At 32.5% G+C, this 22,481-nt stretch overlaps 1 pseudogene across 1 annotated transcript; it reads left to right on the top strand.

Moving 5' to 3' along the window:
- LOC148627330 (uncharacterized) lies at positions 1-18,446 on the top strand (annotated as a pseudogene). Its single transcript, XR_015920522.1, has 7 exons — positions 1-97; positions 878-950; positions 6,081-6,301; positions 7,392-7,451; positions 7,885-7,930; positions 10,450-13,089; positions 14,275-18,446. The product of XR_015920522.1 is annotated as an uncharacterized LOC148627330 (transcript).
- Positions 18,447-22,481: the final 4,035 nt, after the last annotated feature.

Here is a 22,481-nt window from a genome sequence, read left to right as displayed (position 1 = left end):
TTTAGATAAGGGGATTTTGTTAAGGTAAAGAGGAAAATATTTAGTAATATCGCTACATTGGTTAGAATACAGTTACGATGAAAGGATATCCATAAAGGTAAAACAAGTATACTTACATATTGATAAGAAATTAAAATTTCGCCAAATTTCAGTTTAAATTGAGGCTTTTTGTAATTTATTGAACAAACGTGCTTTTAGAGACTTGAAAATGATGTTTCATATCTGTCATATTTGCGATATCAATATAATCCATTTGGTATTTTTGCATTCAAACGATACTCATAACAAACGGGCGTTTAAGTACTATATCTAACGTTCAAAGTAAAAGATCCAAATTTCTGCTAAAGCTGTAGTTAGTAAAATTTTTCGTGATGCTCTTTTGTACTAAATTTGAGACACAATTTCGACCAAAAAGGGCTGATTGAAGTTTCGTATGCAACATTTCATTTTATCTTATTTTTTATACTTAATTATATCTGTTCTGATCCCATAACCAAAGTTTCAACAATTATTTTGAAGTTTTACAAGTGTGGACACTCTTGCCCGACGGGCAAGTATGGACGCAGACTGGTTTTGCCTGAAGAGCAAATTTGAACATACATGCGTTCTGTCTTGAACTTTGCATTGTCTAGAAGACTCCTCCATTTATTAATATCAATAATTGAATTATGCACATGTATAAATATCCATTAGCATATGTTACTAAATATCTAAATGGTGAAAAAGTTCCACAATGGCTTGCCACAATCATAAGACAAGTCATATACATATTACAATGTGTTAAACTTGCTATGTTATGTCAAAAATTGACCACTTCACTTTAGGTTTGCTTGGTAAAATTATGGACTCTCAGTTTTTTTTTTTTTTAAATTAATAGAAACCTACAGTGTGGTATATGTCAGTTACATGGAGGTTACAGACCACCAATTCAACCAATGAGCATTTGGAACGTACGCAAAAATAGTCCTACGCAGAAATTACCCCTGTTCCTCATAGTGCTGTGAAAAAAGTTCTCATCTTATTTAAAAAATTTAAACAGTTTCTGAAAGGAAAAACATTTCTGTACATTTTATAGGTGCATTTTGCTTCTTGTGATGTGAAGCCTAATCTCCATAATGATTTCTAAATATATCCCTATCTTGTGAAAACACTGGGATTTCCCATGCTATTTATAGACACTTCACTTCCGGTGACCAGTACTGCACTGCAAGTCTGCTAACCCCACATGCCATTCTGAGGATTGTGAGCTGACATATGTAGAATCATGCTGATATATAGTCCTCTGCAGGTTAAAGTTAAGGTAAAGTCCAGAGAAGCCTATGGGAAGTGGAATTAGTGGTTTCTAGCCTGGATGACCCTTATTTCATATTCTATTCACTACACTGTTTAGAATTTTTCAGACCTTTCTATACGTTTACGTATCTTCCCTGTATCAATTTGATCCGATAGAGCAGTGTAGTGAATAGAGTCGTCACATTCTGAGACGTTTGTATAATATTGATTTGTCGTGACATGCATCATTAATTTGAACCTCTATTCTACATAATAACATCTAAATGAACTGTCCCGTTCTACCATACATCGTGTACTAAGTTACAGCCCTATATTAATCCTACGAGGAGGAATGAAACGGCCAGCGAAAGCTATATTTTCATATAGCCTAGCTGGCCGAGTGGTCTAGGGCGCTGGACTTTGTGCAGGCGGTGTTGTCATAGATGTCACGGTGGTACGAGTTCGAATCCCTTGGAGGGAGCGACCCAAAATTTGCATCGCAAATTTGACAGTTCTAACATCGCAGATTTTTTTATATATTTCTTGTTTATGGATGAATATTTTTTTTCTGAAATTCATTGTATATAAATGGGTGGGTATTATAGTTCCTAGTCACGTGTCTACCAGCATGAACTAATTATTTTACCACTTCAGCTGTTTACTATTCCAAACTCGTTTTTGATGGTAAAGACAACAAAGTTAAACACATTCCGATCATACAATGCAATAGAAAAAAAATGAAAATATGCGGGTATTAAGTTAAAATGATTTAATCATTTTTCTTGCCTTTATATTTATGTCTAGTATATGATATTTTTCACATTTAATTTGAACCCGAAGGATTGATTCGTTAAACAAAATAAACGAGGGGTCAAGCGAAGAAAATGTTTTAAACTCATTTTCTTCAAAACAGCACATTTAGAAAACTCTCAGCATTATGAAGAAATCATTGGCCATATAAAATAAAATGTGTCTGTTTGATAATTTCAGAAGCATTATTTTTATTTTTATTTTGTAGTATTTAAATCTATGACATCATTTGCATGTCAAAAAATAAATTCAAAATTGTTGTTTTATGACAGTTGACATTCCAATCTTTCCAAGAAGGTATAACTTCTTTAGTTCTACCTGTGACGACAATCGTCCTTTGCCAATAACGTATTTAAAGTTTTGACAGAAAAGATCGTAATATAGAAAAAAAATCTTTATTTTTTAAAAGAACAAGTGTGGAAACGTACTGGTAATGCCCGAGGGGCTAGTATGGATGCAGACTGGTATTGCCCGAAGAGCAAATTCGTAAATTCGTTAAGTCTTGAATGTGTTTGCATTGGCTAGAAAACAAAATATTTTGGTATTAAACAGTAATTGATGCCTGGGGCAATCCAATACTTCTTCTATAGGGGGTGACGCTTTGATTCTGTAACCCATCGTTTTCAAATGTAAAATATCATTTTTTGCGACTAAAAGATTCTATGAAAGTTCCATTAAATTCCATTCAGTAGTGTAGGAGAAGTAAGATTAAGATATGGAAACTCTTCTCAGCGTAACGGAAGGATGGAAGGGCACTTCTATCAATATAAATCCCCATTAAAATTTGGGGATAAAATAATTGAGGATATTTCCTCTGCTATACTTAGAGGAAATGAAGGTTACTTGTTTTTTTTTTCAGAAATGAAGTCTTTTTTCTCAAAAACTAAGGTTTAGATTTACATATTATAAGACAAGTTGTGTATATATATACATTACAATGCTTCTTTCTTGAGGATGTACTTGCATGAATGTTTACTCGCATGAATGTGTTGAACTTAGTTATGGCGTGTTAAGGATTGACTATTTCACTTAATATAGGTTTGTTGCTTTAAATGTGGACTCTAATAAGACTTTTTAGTTTAACAGATGTGGTATCTATCAGTTACATTGAATAAGGAAATTTCTGTACTGAAAGTTTTGAAGTCCCACAACTCTGAAAGGAAGCTAATTAGTTGTTATAGATTACATAAAGTTACATATATTAGACTCAAATGTCTATGGACATGCATTGACAACAGAGAAAAGTGTCAAATCATTTGCGAAAGCAAATTTTTTTAAGTCGAATAAAAACACAATCAAATTTTATCAAAATTGAAGGAAGAGTTTTCAAGAAAATGTAATGTGAACAAAGACAGGATTCTTCAACTTTTAACTCAAACACCATGCATAATACTTGTAGTGCATGCTGTAGCTTCACGTTTAGATAGAAAACCCTTTAAGTTGATAATATGATTCCTATGATAGGGCAATATAGATATGGATATTACAAAAATGTCCAGTGTATTAGGATAGGCCTCTGTAAATGTTCTGCTGAAATAAATATAATAGCAATCACATTTCTAACATTACTAGTTGAGCAATTAAGGCTGTTCAAAGCTCTTTTTTGTAGATACATGTTCATAAAGGAAAATGATACATGTACTCTTCAAGTGCTGGTATAAATTAAGACTTGAGAATTTGGGTCATTCAATTGGTTCTAATGAATTGTACACACGTAGTACCAATATGTTGAGAATTTTTGGCATTTTATGAATGCTTGTTTATTAAAAATTCTGCTTGATAGCGCATATTATTAAATCCTTGAAATGACGTAACTTACTCCTTGCCTTGAGGAACCATATTAGACATAAGACTTTTATTTGTAGTAAAGCTAAACACATTTTGAATAATAAAATACATAATTTTCCCGTAACATCTTCTTCTTCCCAAGCACTAAATTTCCGCGCGATTTCGGTTGGTCCAACATACATGTTACAATGGTTAACAATCTAAACTGCATTTGCACTCTTCGTTGAAGATGAATTTAATCATCAAATTATTTTAAAAACATATTATGAAATTAAAAGAAATAAAACACACTTAACCATAAATTTAATTGTAAGAAATGATAAACACATCTATTAGAATTGCTATAAACTCGTCTATATTGATGCAGAGCTGAACGTGTAAAATTGGAATATTATAATGTGCAGGTGTCCGAGGGACTAAAGTTAGATTTGTATTTAATAAATCTGGTATCTCTATTTAAATCGTGCATCTAACGAAATATTAGAAGATATGATATTGTAGTCGAATAAAAACACAATCATATTTTATCAAAACTGAAGGAAGAGTTTTTAAGAAAATGTAATGTGAACAAAGACAGGATTCTTCAACTTTTAACTCAAACACCATGCATAATACTTGTAGTGCATGTTGTAGCTTCACGTTTAGATAGAAAACCCTTTAAGTTGATAATATGATTCCTATGATAGGGCAATATAGATATGGATATTACAAAAATGTCCAGTGTATTAGGATAGGCCTCTGTAAATGTTCTGCTGAAATAAATATAATAGCAATCACATTTCTAACATTACTAGTTGAGCAATTAAGGCTGTTCAAAGCTCTTTTTTGTAGATACATGTTCATAAAGGAAAATGATACATGTACTCTTCAAGTGCTGGTATAAATTAAGACTTGAAATGACGTAACTAACTTCTTGCCTTGAGCAACCATATTAGACATAAGACTTTTATTTGTAGTAAAGTTAAACACATTTTGAATAATAAAATACATAATTTTCCTGTAATATCTTCTTCTTCCCAAGCACTAAATTTCCGCGCGATTTCGGTTGGTCCAACATACATGTTACAATGGTTAACAATCTAAACTGCATTTGCACTCTTCGTTGAAGATGAATTTAATCATCAAATTATTTTAAAAACATATTATGAAATTAAAAGAAATAAAACACACTTAACCATAAATTTAATTGTAAGAAATGATAAACACATCTATTAGAATTGCTATAAACTCGTCTATATTGATGCAGAGCTGAACGTGTAAAATTGGAATATTATAATGTGCAGGTGTCCGAGGGACTTAAGTTAGATTTGTATTTAACAAATCTGGTATCTCTATTTAAATCGTGCATCTAACGAAATATTAGAAGATATGATACTAAAATATGTATATACATGTAATATATATCAATATAAAGAATCAACTTTCTTTAAAAATATCTACACAGAGTGTAAAATTAAATAACCCCTCCGCAGAAACGTTTCAACCGCTACCAGTTGAGATGGATAGGGGTACTGTGGGTTTTATTTTCATTTAATAGAAAAAATATTACTAACGTGTTGTAAATAGTACACAGATGTATGACATTGAAAACTTGTCAACAACTCTTAAACGTAAATTATTTGCATTGAAATCATAGTCAACTAAGGTATTGAAATGCTATTATAAAAAAATATAGAAGTCACCTATTTATACCCCTTTTACTTGCATAAGCTCTCTGTAGAATATTGCTCTACATCATAGAGTGAGGGTACTGCGGGTGTACACACATTTCATCCATATTTAAATTGCTACTGTGATCATTATATAAGGTTTTACTTACCTTTAAAAGTACAGACATGATTTTCATGAAAACGTTGTCGACTAAGGCATTGAAGCAACAACACTTCGCCATTAAAATAACCTTCCGAATACTACATTACGAATAGAGAGAGATAGAGGGTACCGTGGGAGTACATTTCATCCATATTTTAAAAAATGTTGCTACTGTGATAATTATACAAAAATGTTTTGCATACTAAAGTAGATAAATAATTTTCATAAATAAATAATAGCAAAGGACGTTAAAGACGTTAATCCATCTTGTAGTCGTCTCTGTCATTCCAAATTTACAGCCAATCAAGTGCACCTTTATGAATTAGACCTTACACTTGTTGGGCTGTTGGTCTTGGAATGTACAAATCTCTCACAAAATGAATATACGTCTATAACAGAGCTAAGACAGTTTAGAAATGAATATCTCGGTCACAATACTGATGGAACAATAACAGAGGATGAATTTGACACGATTTGGCAGAACCTAATAACAAATATCAATCAACTGGATCCAAACCAAGAGGACATCTTAAGGCAGATTAAGAACAGAACATTTGATGAGAGACTCTGTAGGAAATATATGACAGACCTTTTAGATGTATATGGTAAATTGAATGAGGTATGCATTAGAATCGAAATGGTAAAATAGAACGTATGAACATTGCTGTTTATCCCACGCAAAAGTGACGGTGGTATGATATTTTTAGCCCTCTGTCCATCTGATCGTCCGTCCATCAGTTATACTATGCATGTCACCTGTATAGCGTCTTTTCCATGCAAAGTTCAGTTTATGATGAGAGTCGTAGTTTTCCTTTCCTTTTTCTTCAGCTTCGGGCGTGAGGTTATATGGGCAATTCGGCGGATATTTCTCGAAAAGAAGAGAACACAACCCTACGGGTGCATCTGGTCCATTCTCACTTTTTTGTGGAGTTCGGGTTGCTCATTTCCTTTCTTTCTTTCTGCTTCTTATCTAAGATACTAAAAAAGTAGTCCTTGTTCTTTGTTGTTGTGTGTATACTTCCCTATCTGGTTATTGTCCTTGGATTAAATTCTTTTGATTACCGTTCAAATCATGCTTCCCTTGATTCCCCTTGAAACTTTAAAAAATTTAAAGCAAACAAAATTTTTAATTTGATTGAAATTTTCAAAGGAAAAAATTTCGTTAATATACATTGTACAATTGACGAGTTTAATCTAAATATATCATAACATTTTTTTTGCATTCTATTTTGTCCTCTTTGCAATGAATGGAGACAAAAAAAACCCCGATTTTCAAATGGTTTCATCCCAGTGATGACATTGAACACAAATTGGAAGCCTTTTATTGTTTATTAATCTTTCCTTGGCATTTCCATTTCGAAATAAATATTTTAAGTGTGTTTTGTTTTGTATAGTGTAAATATAAGGATGTGTTGGGAATTGTCTTCATGCTCAATAATGTTCTTTATTTATATCATACATCATCCCAATTATGTATTGACATATACAATTGTCTTCCACGGTGCATTTCAAACAAAGCATGCGATAGTTACTGTAACTATAAAAACTGCAATCACAATGTGAAATGTGAAATAAGTATTTTTTTTCAAATGAAATCGACAATTAAACCTCACTATAGAACAAATGATTTTGTATGAACTGTATACGTTAAATTAATTGAGCAAAAATAAAATTGATTAATATGCCTTTCTGATGTACGAATATTTTAGATAGATGATAAACTTGACGAATCAATAGCTCAAGGACAGAGAATAGAGGATAACATTAAGGTTCTTATTTAAGAACATTTATTTTTAACTTTATTAATTTGCATCAGTTTGTCTGATAGAATAAGAATATGTACATTTTTTATTGATGCATACCTAGAAATGTATAAAGAAGGGTGGAAGATGGATTTAATTTATAATTAGTTTAATTAGTTGCCTGAGGCATTTCTCTACGTCTAAATAGTTTGCAACATTCCAAATTCTGTGAAGGACAAAATTAATATCAATAAAACACAGAACCAGTGTCATCACTGTCAAATTTGCACAAAATTTGATATACAACGCTTTACCAATTCTAACGACATTGTTTTTATTTTTAATGGGATTCCAATATATCCAAAAACGAATTTCTTAGCTCTTTCTTGGTTTGAACTAACAAAAGATAAGATCCCTCGACAATTGATACCAAACACATCTATTTTTTTCATAATTGTAGGACATGATAAAAGATTTTGGAGACCAGTGGCATAAAATTAAACAAGGTAGATATAAGTATTCTACGTTAATATAGTTTTGCAAAATGATTCTAAACTAATTAAAAGCAAATGTCGATATGTCAAAATGTCAAATAAAGCCAACAAGAATGCAAAAAAAATAGGATATTAATAGACATGACAAAAGAAATAGCTCTTCCAAATATACATATTGTTTTGTATTGTTATTGTAAGTATCATTTACAAGAGCACCAGTATCAATTTTTGATAAATTTCATGTTGTTATATACAAAAGTGTTCATAAATAAATAAAAACAATATAAAACTTATTGAAATAGACAATGAATTAATGTTGGCAAGCTCAGAAAGAGAATACTCTGTGGTCCAGTTGAAGTTCTAATGTAAAAAACACTTTTCAGATCGATCACTCCCCTTTGAAGGCCTCTTAAAATAATCCAAGTATGAAGCCCAACTAATGTATAAATTCCTCCGAGATCCGTCAATTCCAATTGTGTAGTTTCGAAGGAATTGTATTTTTAACATGTTGGAAACTAAAGAAGATAATCTTTTTGAGTCCTCCTGTCAATGATTACATTCAATCTTTCACATCTAAAGTAATATGGCCTCCCATCCTATACTTTTTATTGAAGTCCCTTGAATGTCTTCAGAGAGTTTATGAAAATCTCAATTTCAAGTCTTCGGAATAAACAGACCAAACAAAGAATGCATATTAATATACACCGATCTGGAAATATGCTTTCGCTCTAGCTAGGAAATTTTATACATTCGAACTGACCACAATGGATGTCTAAAAAACTGGATAAAATAATATTTCAATGCAAGTTTTGATCACTTGTCCTTGAAATGTTCATTAGCAGCCGATTTAATTAAACTATAACACGTTGAGCTAAAATGATTTTGAACATATTGTCTTTATGGCAGATAAAGTCAATTAACGATGTCAAAGTGGTGGGTTAGTTTTTTTTCAAGTGCCTGATTGTAATAAATACTAGCTCAAAATGTAAAACCCTTATCTTCGCTTTGAGTTCTCCGACAAAACTGATATTCCTTCATACCACAACATTTGTTACTCTCGTAGTGGTATTAATTCAATGTATATCTTGGAAAGATCTTTTGGAGACAATCATTTCAAGACTATTATCAGAATATAATAGCATTAAAACTATGACTTTTCAACACTGTATACTTCTTTTCCCCATACTCAGTTAAAATCCAGACTCAAAGACATTATACACCGTTGTTTTTCCAAAAAAAGATGGTACACCTAGATACAAATGTAAAGTTCTTGGTAGAGATTCCTCATACTTTGTGAAAAATAATTCCAAATCATCTTCCAAATTTACAGAAGATGTTTACAAAATGCTGGAATTTTTAATCGACAACATATTTGTCCAGTGTGGTGGACGCGTTTTTCAACAAACCGGTCGGCATTCCAATAGGAACAAATTGTGCTCTTCTACTTGCTGACGTAATCATCCACTCTTATGAGGCTGACTTTATAGCTGATCTGATCCGAAAGAAAGAATGTTTAGATCTTTATATATATTTTAGCTAGATCTTTTAATCTCAGTTTCCGCTATGCAGATGACGTATTATCTTTAAACAATCCTAATTTCGGGGATTTGATACATTGCATCTACCCCCAAAGAACTTGAGATCAAGGATACTACTGTGAGGTCAGCCTCATATCTTGACCTACACTTAGAAATCGATAGTAGTAGAGAAAAACTATTGATAAAATTTTACGACAAACGTGATGACTTTTCATTCAGAATTGTCAACTTTCTTTTCATCTGTGGCAACATCCCTTCAGTACCTGCATGCGTAATGAGTGTTCATATCAAAACTCATACGTTATGCCAGAGCTTGTCGAAACTACGCAGACTTTTTGTATCGTGCTAGACTTCTAACAAATAGGCTTCTGGAACAGGGTTATGTTGCTACAAGATTGAAGTCATCACTACAGAAGTTTTATGGTCGTCTAATGAACTCATGAACTAACGTGTCATAGTTTTCCTTTCTTCTTTCGTCTATCCCGGACATGAATTTTTTTTAACAACTCGGCGGGTGCTTCTAGAAAAAGCAGAGGACGCTTACCCTACCGATGCACCTGGTCCATGCTCCTAGTTTTTAGTGGAGTTCGAGTTTCTCATTTGCTTTTGTCACTTTGTATGTATAATTTTATTTACGTTATGTTCTTTGTTGTGTACGTCCGTCTTCCACGCCTGGTCTTTGTCCCTGGATTACATTCTTTTGATTACCACTATAACCGTGGTTCTCTTCATTACTTTTTCATACACATTTGATGCATAAATGTTAAAACGTATAATTTGATCCAAATCTTTTCAGTGGTTAAGAAATGCTGTGTTTTCAAGAAATTTGAACAGGCCAACGAAATCACAGACAGAAACAAAAACATACAGAGAGGTTTACCATAATATACCTCCAACATTTGTTATGCTTATAATTATCTAAATTATGTTGCTTCATTAAACTATTGATAATCAAGTATTTTCTACCTAATTATGGTATGATTTTTATTGTAGCAGACTCACATCATGTAACACAACTATACAGACTTGGACAGGATGTTTTTTGTCCTGATTATCTGGAAGTATTTTATAAAAAAAAAGGGTTAGTGGTGGACATTTGACAAATGATGGTAGAATAGTTCTGTGCCAATTTACCGAACAACAACTATTGATATCAAGCATTGATGGTTCTAATGTTAATACAGTACAACTGATTGATAAACCATTAGATATTTGTATAATATCCGATGCAATAGTGGCTGTTACATATTTGATTAAAAATTGGATAGACCTGTATAATATAAACGGGCAATATAAACTAAAATCTATACCAGTGCCTGGTTGGAGTTGGGGTTTAACAACCATTAACAACAAGTTAGCTGTAGGTGGTTATGATAGAATACAGATCATAGATCTTCAGTCAGGACAGGTGGTAGACACTATTTATACAGGCTATACACACACCAGATTACGTACATTAGGTAGCAGGTTGTATTCAATAAGTGTGGACAGTTATGATTTGGTATGCTATGATCGATCAGGTGCCAAGTTATTTACCATTACACTTCCATCAATTGTTAATTTAATAACAACCCTCCGAGATGACAGTTTATATGTAGGTGGTATTGATAAAACTGTATATCATGTATCACCCGATGGTCAGTACTATAGACCTGTCCCTACTGATGGGATGCAAGTTGAATCTGTCTGTAGTTATAATTCAACCCTTAGAAAACTTATTATAAACACTAAAACGGCTGTTAAAGTATACCATGAAGTATAATATTAAATAAAGGAAATGCTTCAATTCATTTCAAAAAGACATTTTTAAGTATGTGCTCTTTCAAAAGTAAGACTTAAATGAAGAGGAGGTATCATATATTGAATAAAGTTTGCTGCCTTTTTTGTCTGTTCCACGCGTTCCTATAAATGAATTAAACAAAATGTACATTGTTAATTATAACTTTAGTAGTGAGTCTTTGATTTAACTATAGTCCCGTTTTGCTGTATAATGTATCGCTATTGGACAAGAATCACATAACTAAATGAATACAAGATATTTCATATGTTAATTGTCATGATTAAAATCAATTTCAGGGACCACATTAAATTTATATGCAAATAAATAATAGATAAAAGATTACTATGCGATATCTGCCGTGTCTTTGCTTCGACTTTACGTTCTTGTGGGTTCAATGTGCATTAACTTAAATTTTAGGGGTTTTTTTATTTTTTTTATTTATTATTATTTTTTTTTATTTATTTATTTTATTTTTTTTTTTTTTTTTTTGTATAAAAACAAAGTTACTTGTACTTACTTGAAAAAATTACTCTCAGTAGTTAAGAAAAATCTTACTGTATAGAACAAATGCTCGGCAAAACCGAACGATTTCCAGCATACAAATCAAAGTCTACTGGTTTTGTATTTTGTGTTTGTCGTGGGTGCGCATTTTTGTATTATGCACAGGCTTTTTATTTAGACCATCAAAATGTACATTAATCTGTTTTGCTGAAGTACGTATGTAATTGCAATCAGTTATTTTTAGCGTATTTTCATGACAACTATACTTCAGGTTTTTATATCAATTAAGCTCATTACTTGTTAGTCTTAAATTGTTTTCCTGTTTTTAAAGAAATGGTAAAGGAAAACTATTGACCAAACTTTACGACAAACGTAATGACTTTTCATTCAGAATTGTCAACTTTCCTTTCATCTGTGGCAACATCCCTTCGACTCCTGCGTATGGAGTGTTCATATCACAACTCATACGTTATGCCAGAGCTTGCCGAAACTACGCAGACTTTTTGTATCGCGCTAGAACTCTAACAAATAGGCTTCTGGAACAGGGTAATGGTGCTACAAGATTGAAGTCATCACTACGCAAGTTTTATGGTCGTCATCATGAACTCGTGGATCGTTATGGTGTATCCATCAGCACCATGAAAACTGATTTATTCAACGGGTCATAGTTTTCCTTTCCTCGTTTGTCTACCCCGGACTTGATTTTTTATGAGCAACTCGGCGAGTGTTTCTAGAAAAGCAGAGGACGCTTACCCTACCGGTGCACCTGGTCCAAGCTCCCAGTTTTTAGTGGAGTCCTAGTTGCTCATTTACTTTTGTTACTTTGTATGTATGATTTTAGTTACTTTATGTTCTTTGTTGTGTATGCCTGTTTTCCATGTCTGGTCTTTGTCCCTGGATTACATTCTTTTGATTACCGCTATAACCTTGGTTCCCTTGATTACTCTTTCATGTTTATTTTGTTTTACTTTGTTTTATTTTGTTGGTTTTGCATTTCAGGCAGTTTTTGAACTTCGTGTAAATAACTGTTCTGAACTTTATTATTCGGTAATGGTTATACTTTTATGTATTTATTCTTTATGATAGAACTTTTTATCATATGTTTGCACATTTGAAGCACCATCATTACCTTGTTGTATTATTGTACACTATTTAGTAATTATTTAAGCTAATCTTCTTGTTGTTACAAATCTATTTACAGTAAACATTTTTAGAATCTACCTTTAAGTACTTTAAAACTTTGTTTCACTTGAAAAAAAAAATGTATTGATTTTACTTCATTTTGACAGCTGATTTTTGCAGTCCACCATGTTGTTGATTTTTGAACTGCAGAGAAATGAAACTGTACACAGGTAACAAAGTTATTTTTATTATAAAGTGGTGAAATTTCATCATAAGTTCTAGTAATTTTTGTGAAGATTTATTTTAAATTAAAACATCCATTTCTTTATTTTTACATTTAAGAAATGTTACGTTAAGAATCATTGAAGTTAACCATTTTTTTATTTATCATCGAGTCCTGATTGAATTATTGATTTAATTACTGATATTATTAGTAGAAGGGAAAGTCCCTTTTCTGTATGTACCATTATTTTATTGGTAAATGGAATTTTGCACGAGTTGCTCCGATTGGATGGTGCACCCTATATTGGCTTCATCAGCAACCACCTGTGATTAGATATTTTTCTACGCATGGGCTTCCGGTTGTCCTACTGACACAGGCACCGCCCACCTGTGCAACGTCGTCATATAAAAATCTAAACGGAACGTTATTTTGACGTCATAAAGTCTTGACTTTCACAGAACAATACATTGTCTTTTTAAACTGTCGTTCCTTACGTCAGCACATTAAAAGTACAAGATACGTTTCTACCTATACTCGGCGTCACATAAATAACATACTGTTAAAATTTGAATAAAAATATTTTCTACGACTTTATTGAGACCTACCGTCGTTTAAATTGTCTTAAATGACTTGCTCATTCGTTTAGCCAAACGGCTTCTCCCTGAACAAGTCGCTTTTAGCTTAAATCATGCGTAACAAATCCTTACGGGAAAATCCCATACTAATATCCGCCATGTTGGTTTCTACGGGACGATTTGTTTACAAACGAAGTTCGTAAGTTCCCGTCGAACTCCGGTGACAATCGTCTGCTTGATCAACTTCTCGGTATTGTACGTTGTTCGCGTAAAATAAATCCGAGATATCCGAAATAACGCCGAAATGCATTCTGGGTTCTTCGGTTTTTGGACAAACCATTCAAACGTAAACAACATCTCCTAGCAACCCGATCACTGTAAACATGGCCGACTTTTTACAATGTAAATATTGGCACCTAGAATTAAAATCTGACCGGAATTTAACGATTCAATGTTTAGGGAGAAGCCGTTTGGCTAAACGAATGAGCAAGTCATTTAAGACAATTTAAACGACGGTAGGTGTCAATAAAGTCGTAGAAAATATTTTTATTCAAATTTTAACAGTATGTTATTTATGTGACGCCGAGTATAGAATAAGGGAATGTTTTACAATTTAGACTGGTACATTGACGGATCCTTTCCCTGTAACAACTGGCGTAAGGCAAGGATGCATTCTCTCTCCCCTTCTCTTTCTCATAGTCATCGACTGGATAGCAACAACAGCTTACAACGACCCTCATGGTATACAATGGACACTAACATCTCGTCTAGAAGACCTCGAATTTGCAGACGACATATGCACACTATCGCATCGTCTTCAAGATTCCCAACACCAGGTCAACCATCTCGAAGAAACAGCTAAAAGAACAGGATTGTATATCAACACAGCCAAAACCAAAGCCATGAGAATCCAACAAAACCAGATGGATCCAATATTGGTAAATAACCACCAGATAGAGAATGTAGATAAATTTACGTACCTTGGAAGTGTCATGAGTACAACTGGAGGCACTGACGAAGATGTACAAGCCAGAAAGATGAAAGCATTACAGGCTTTTTCCATTCTAAAGCCAGTATGGAAAAGTAGAACACTGAGAACGACTACTAAGATCAAAATTTTCAACAGCAATGTTAAGTCTGTCCTGTTATATGGTTGCGAGACCTGGAGAGAAACAGAAAACACCATAAAATCTATACAAGTCTTTGTTAACAAGTGCCTAAGAAATATACTGAATATCAGATGGCCAGAAAAAATAACAAACAAGAAACTCTGGCAAAGAACAAAACAACAACCAATAGAAAACACCATTCGAACCCGAAAATGGAAATGGATTGGTCATACTTTAAGGAAGAACAATAAAAACACTACAAAGCAAGCTTTAGATTGGAATCCCCAAGGGCAAAGAAAAAGAGGAAGGCCAAAGAACACCTGGAGGAGGGGTTTGAACTATGAACTTAAGAGAGTAGGACTAACGTGGAAGAATTGTAACACCATCGCCCAAAACCGAAGCGAATGGATAGAAACTGTAGTCGCCCTATGTCCACCCATGGACGAAATGGAATAAATCATTACAATTTAGAAATGTTACGTTAAATATAATTAAAGTTAACCAATTTTGGTTATTTTTTTCAGTAAACGTTTAAAGGTTGAAATGTTATCAGAGAAATTCATATTGTTATACAATCTATTTAGATTGTTGTTTTTACACTTTGGAACACGTTTTAGATCCGTAAAATGTAATAAAACACAGTTTCCGGTCACGGTTTTGAAAATGTTGTAAATAAAGTTAAAATTCTGCAATTTGTTATAGAAGGTATATCTGAGCGGTTATAGGTATGTAGGTCTACCCTTCAAATAAAGTCTCTTGTAGTGTAGTCATTATTTGTAAATCTTAGTATTTCATTTCGTGTTGATAAATTCTCTAACGCCACGCGTTTTATATGAGTTTTCTGTTTAATAATAAAGTTCTGGGGAATCAGTCGTATTAGCACAAATAATCGGACTTCTGTTTCACTTAAATATAAGGGGAATCAGTCGTCTTCCATGCCCTACTGGTTAAGGTTGTCAGTTTCGCTGCTATAAGTTATATATACACCTGGAGATGATATTTATAAGTTATTTGGTGCAGTAAATTATTTTTGCTCGCATTTAGTATCTCTCTATATATATATCATGGAAATTTCAAATTGAGCGTTAGACGCGCTTACTTGGAGTCTGTCGAACAAGTAAACAGATAGATCATTAATGTCTGTGATATCACAATATTAGTGTGACTTTATACCATAACCCCTCGACCGCTACAATATGTTTCAAGTAATAAACATTTCAGCACCAATAAGTTCTACCAAAGTATTCGAAAGAGCAAACAATGAATAACATTTCATTGTGTTCATCTCTTAGACATTGATGTCGATTGTGAATGATAAAATCAATTTCACTTTTGTTCTACGACTATTCCGAAAGACCATATGAGCTATCAAACAGCTATCATTTGGCGTCAGCGTCTGTAAACAATTATTTTCTGAAACTACATGACAGATTGTTTAACTTATATATTTCCATTGATTCATATACTCCAAATATTATGGTTATTTAAGCAATTCTAGCCCATCTATTAGAAAAATTGAATTTCTTTCGCTTTCGTTGTTTTTCTATGACAGACAGTCCATGACAGACAGGTACACGCGACTGTGCCTGTCTTCGATAACTTCCAACTTTTTGTACGCAGGTCCACATCTTAGTATGACAATACAAATTATACAAAACTTATGGGTCAATTACTATATAACGGAATTTCTGGGATGATTACTGTAAATCGGTGTCCCGTAATACTACTTATATTTTATGAAATTACTCATTGACTTTTATTGAAATATTCCACATCTTTTGCCTTTAAACGGAAGAAATACGTTCTTACACTCGTCATTTATTGAAGATTTGGTATTTCTTAGAATCGTGTAAGAAATTCTTCGTCTCTTTACTCCTTTCGCTGCGGTCAACTTGTTGAAAGACGGAACTTCTAACACTCTTGGAAGAAATCCAATATCTTCAATAGAGCCTCATGTAAGAACCTGTTAGTTTATAATGCTTCCTTAAATATTGTTTCTTCCTCAGCTGTCCATGATGCTGGGTTTGTTCCCTCTTGTTGTTCATAAACTTCTACAGAAAAATGCAAATAAAAAAGTAAGGAGAGTTACAGAATCATAAGTGAAATCATAATATAATTTTCGGGTACTTCCGGTTGGTCATATATATACAAAAATAAAAACCACAACTACCCTTTAAAACTCTTATTTACTATTAAAGCTACAAATTTAAAATACCCTATTGTCTGATAGGAATATCTGTGAATTGTAAAACAAAGTTAGTTGGATTATTATATAGATAACAGTGATTAACCGAATGTTCCTCGTATAAAAAATGGATTATTCGCAGTGTGAAATAAATTCGGTAATTTCACTCTCGGACTTTATCCGGCCAAAACGTCTAAAAACATGTATATCAATCCGTCGCTCACAATATTTGAATTTTATGTTGAAAATACCTACAAATAAGGGAGAAAATTTATACAATAAATATGATAATTAACTGGTTATCGTGAATAACCAAAATATAATCGCTCATGCCAAAAACGCATTTAGCTTTAACTCCTGCGCGGAACAAGCTCCGTACACTCGTTGAATCTAGGTGTCCTTCTTCGACACTCGTGTTCATAAGTTGGTTATTTACTCTTCCCAACTGATCATCCTATTCTTATCACATTTTGAGGCCTCTGAAAATAAATATATTCCTTTATGGATATCTACATATGATGCTCAGTTTTCCTATACAATTTGTATTGTTTATGATAAATTGAGGTCACGAAATTTGACATGTTGAATTATCCCTTATCTCCGACAAAAAATATACTCCACCTTGCAAATTCTTACCTTTCCTACACATTCCTTGAACGGCTTTAGATGAGTTGCACTTAAAATATTTGTTGGACAAGTCTTTGAATGAATAGGTAAATATGAGAAATGCATGTAAATTATTCACTGATCTGAAAATATTATTTTGCTAAGGAAGTTTCATTCATTTGAACTGACCACTATTTGATTTCTGCACAACTTGATAAATTGGAGATGATAGAAAATTGAATTATCTGCCTCTGAAATATTCGTTTGTAGCGTATTTTTTTTTAAATCTATAACTCATTTTACACATATGATTAGGAAAATCTTGTCTCTGTGGCTCATATAGTCAAATAACAATATTGGTGGGTAATTTCATACTTCATGCCATGTTTCAAATGCCTGATTGTAATAGATATTGGCATTTCACACGGAAAGCATTTGTCACGAATTTAGGTTCAATTGATTTAAGACCTTATTCAGTTCCACGCTACTTTATCGTTCAACGTTCCATGCATATTCTGATATACAGAAATTACGTATGACGACAGCTACGTTAAACGACGGAAAATAACGATACTAACTTTACCAAACTTATTGAATCACACATTCAATTTCGATAAGAACAGTTCTTTGTACATCAGAATTTACTTTCCTCAAATGTAATGTCTTTTTGTTAGACCCACTAATCTTTCCAACCATGCTCCATACCATAGCGCTGCTTTCGGTATGATTTCCAATTAATGTGACTAATCATAGTTCTTAGTTTTATATCTGGAACGTTATTTGCAAAAACAGCATTTCAAAAATTGTTATAATACAGATTTATGCAGTCAATGCTTTTTTATCTAGTATTCATTCGATTGTATAATTTGATATTAAAACTATGATATTTTCTGATTTTTTTTTACCCCTCATGAGTATGTTTTCCTTGAATATGTGTATTGTTGTCTCTATATTTTAAGGTTTTTTGCTCTACACCAATTTACAATTTTATTCGGCCGAAACTCCAAACATGTTTTTAGAATTCGTTTTTGAGACATTTACTTCTGGTTTCCTTCCATTTTTATATTGATTTTACATTTAATTTCTGGTTAAATGTTTTTCTAGATTATGTAAATTGGATTTCAGGGCGAGTTTTCATTTGTTCGAATATGAGACTGAAAATCATTTTTTTCTACTGAATTCTTAGGATAAAAATGCTAAAAAATGCTGAAATCGAAAAGTCTTTTCATTATCTCTTATGATGAAAACTGAACATACGCATTCTAATGAAGTATTTCAATTAAAAATAAAACAGCATATTCTCATTATTTCAAAACTATTCAACATATACTCTTCTTCCTCTAAAACTGGATCAAAATTTGAGGACAAAAGATACTTTTTTTCAAAAATTGAATCATACGATTCGTTTATGACAAGTCGTATTTCGATCTCAAATGTATCCTAAACCGAATTGAAAAGGTTCAAAGTGTGTGTTCTGAAAGTGCATTAAACTCTAAAATTGAGCTTTTTTACGATTTGGCCGCTCTCCTAAATGAAGGTGACTATGTTTCACTGATTGATCAAGCATAGTCCAAGATCTTTGATGATTTAGCATTATCTGAATTATCTAATTCTGCTCCTAAACTTAAGAAAATTATTTCGGCCTAAAAAGTGTGGTTGGAGAATAAGTCCTTTCAACCAAGGATGTACCTCATCTCTTCCATAGTTTCGATATCCTTTTTTAAGTTTTAAAACTTTGGACTGTGGAACTAATGCAAATATTATTTTACACTCCTTTCTTTACAAAAAAGAGTTTTGTTCCGGTCGGATATTCAGAATTGTGAGTAATCTTTGGGTAGTGAAATGTTGAGGAATGAAATATTATTAATAAAAATACCAGTTATAAAATTATTGTAGTTTCAGGTATGCTGTACATGTGTTTCAATGAGAAACCTCTCATCAGTAGCCTTATAACCAAATACTTATGAAAGGTCAAGATTAAAAGTAAACAAAATTATAAAAATACTCATACAAAAATACTAAAATAAGAAACAAAAGTTACCAAGAGAAAATCTACCATATGAAAAAAAAACCGAATTTTGTGCCACTTCAAATTTTGGTAAATAAAACTATGACATAATTCGGGTCACACAAGTCTGACTTCTGAACTGGTGACATATCGTCAAGGACCTACATACGGTACAACATCTACTGTGATTACATTACTCCTCCGAAGTCACATAGCAGCAAATGTGAGAGTGAATTTTCAAATAAAAGTACAATATTACACTATTGATTCATTTGCAAAAAGTTTTTAAAATTAACAGATTTTCGTATAAATAGTAAATGTGAATGACACATTTTTTTTTCCAAATTCATAGTATATAATTGATAGAGTATCCAAACTTCTAGTCACCTCTGTGCCACCTTTCACAGCAAGTGGTTCCCGAGAAGGGAAATTCGAAGATAACTTATTTCATTTGTTTGTGATATTGCTTGGTTCTTTGATATAAAAAGCACAATATACTTTAATAATTAACACAGAAAAATGAGAATTAAAGAAGAGGTCGGTATTAAAGAACTTTTTTTCCCTTACTATGGTTGTTCTCCACTATAATTTGCAACGGCAGGATTTTAGAATTCGGCTTCCGTCCGGAAATGGTCTCCGTTACATGACTTCTTAAAACGTTGGTCATTTCTACCATACTTTTACCAGTCAATTATATATGGGTAAGTATGTCTAAATTCATGGCTACACTTATAGAAATTGAATATTTATAATGAGAATGGGCTTCTGTGACATTTTGTTTATAATTATTTTGTGCATTTCCATGTAACTTAACGGAGTTTAATGGCATTTGTCATAAAAAAAACATTTTGTAATACGACTCCTCGAATTTCATAAAAGTTGGTGTTGATTTTGTTGTGCTTGTGTACATGTAAGTATTTTTTTCTTCAATTTGATCTATCTTGTTCTTGTCAACAAAACTACCTCGTGCTGGAGATCGAAACTACGTGGATTTTTGTACCGTGCTAGAATTCTATCATACTAAAGATGGATGAAAAACTCGACAAATACATTGTAAATGGACAGAAAATAGAGGACAAAATTAAGGGACGTATTTTATTACAATTTTTTTTTAATTTTATTTACTTGAAACAGTTTGTTTGACTCAATAAGAACATGTGCGTAAAAACAATCTATATATGATTTCATACAAATGATTAAAGATGGATGGCAGATGGTTTTCATTTTCAATTAGTTTCTCGAGGCATTTCCTTACTTCTAAATAGGTTGAAAGATTCGTGGTTTTATAATGGACGAAAAGATTAAATAAAAAACACGGAAGATTTGTCATCACTATCAAATTTGTACAAAGTTAAATGCACAACCTCAGCCAAATCATACGACTTTTTTGCAATATGCAGGGGAAACCATCATTTACAATAATATTTTTCTTGTGTATGGATGGTACACATCTTACTTTTTTCTACCTCAATACAGCTGACATTCCTTTATTTTCAAAACGAAAAAAATTGGAGGTTACGAACTCTTTTTCTTGTAATATAAAAAAATCAAAATCCCAGTACATTTTAATAGAACATTTTCCTGCCAATAACTCACCTTTAAAAGAACTTTCAAGTCCATCATCTTTCCTTGAAAGAGGCTTTTTTAAATTAATGTTTTCAATTGCTGAATTGAGGTTATCGCTGCAGGGGTTTTGAGGTCGTCATCCTGGACTCATGGATCGTTTTGATGTATCCATCAACGCCATGAAAACTGATTTATTCAACGTGTCATGGTTTTCCTTTCCTCTTTCGTCTGCCCCGGACTTGACTTTTTATGTACGGCTCGGCGGCTGTTTCTGGAAAAGCAGCTTTTGGTGGAGCCTGGGTTGTTTGTTTGCTTTTGTTGCTTTATGTGTGTTGTTTTGGTTGCTTCGTGTTCTTTGTTGTGTGTGTCTGTTTTCCGTGTCTGGTCTTTGTCCCTGGATTGCATTCTTTTGATTACCGCTATAACCTTGGTTCCCTTGATTATTCTAATTAAATAATTTATTTTTTATGTAAAAATCACTTGAAATTATTTCGATGAATTATTTTAACATTATTTTAAAAACTATTAGTTAATAGAAATATAAATGTCTGTATCATTTTACATATGACGGCTAAGAATGTTTAGTGTCATACCATGCAATAGGTATGATCTACCTTAAGTCTGTTTGCGAATCGGACAGTCGATCTGAAAACAAAATGCTTTCATGTAAGGAATTCTTATTCATTCGAACTGACAAATATTTGATGTCTGAACAACTTGTCTTTATGGCACAAATATTCAAACAACGATGTCAAAGTGGTGGGTTATTTATTTCACATCATGTTTCAAATGCTGGACTGTTACAAATACTTGCTCTGAACATGTACAACCCATGTTAGATTATCTCTGTTTTTAGTCCCTGACATTAATGTTATTCAATTTAACACCACTACATTTTGGTGCATACTTTCCTTTTACAAACTTTTATCAAAATTGCTTCAATGCTTTGAAATTGTTGACATTTGTTATCCCGGTGGGATTGTTGTCTCTTTGACCTTTTCACAACATCCATTCTCGTTATAACTTGAAATTAAAAATTTATTTGCAGGTCTTTTTTTAAAATATATTTGTTGTAGAACATATTTTCAGCAAAACATTGAGAATCTAATAGGAACTGTAATATGTGTTGTTTGTGCGTACGTCTTTTTGCAGTATGCACAGGGTGTTTTGACCTTTCAAAGTTCGAGTACATTTAATGCTTTTCAACGCAAGTATGTATGTATTTCAATCAGCTCATGATGACCATCATGCGTGTATATTTAATAAAGATTATTATATTTAGTTTCGTTTATTCATACGTATATATGCAGGCAAGTAATACTGAAATTTAAAAATGTCCATAATAGAAAT

This window comes from Perna viridis, chromosome 1, assembly GCF_037379345.1.
Source record: "Perna viridis isolate PV_CMFRI_1.1 ecotype Kerala chromosome 1, ASM3737934v1, whole genome shotgun sequence".
Classification (NCBI taxonomy): Eukaryota; Metazoa; Mollusca; class Bivalvia; order Mytilida; family Mytilidae; genus Perna; species Perna viridis.
This window is presented reverse-complemented; position numbering and strand designations above follow the sequence as displayed.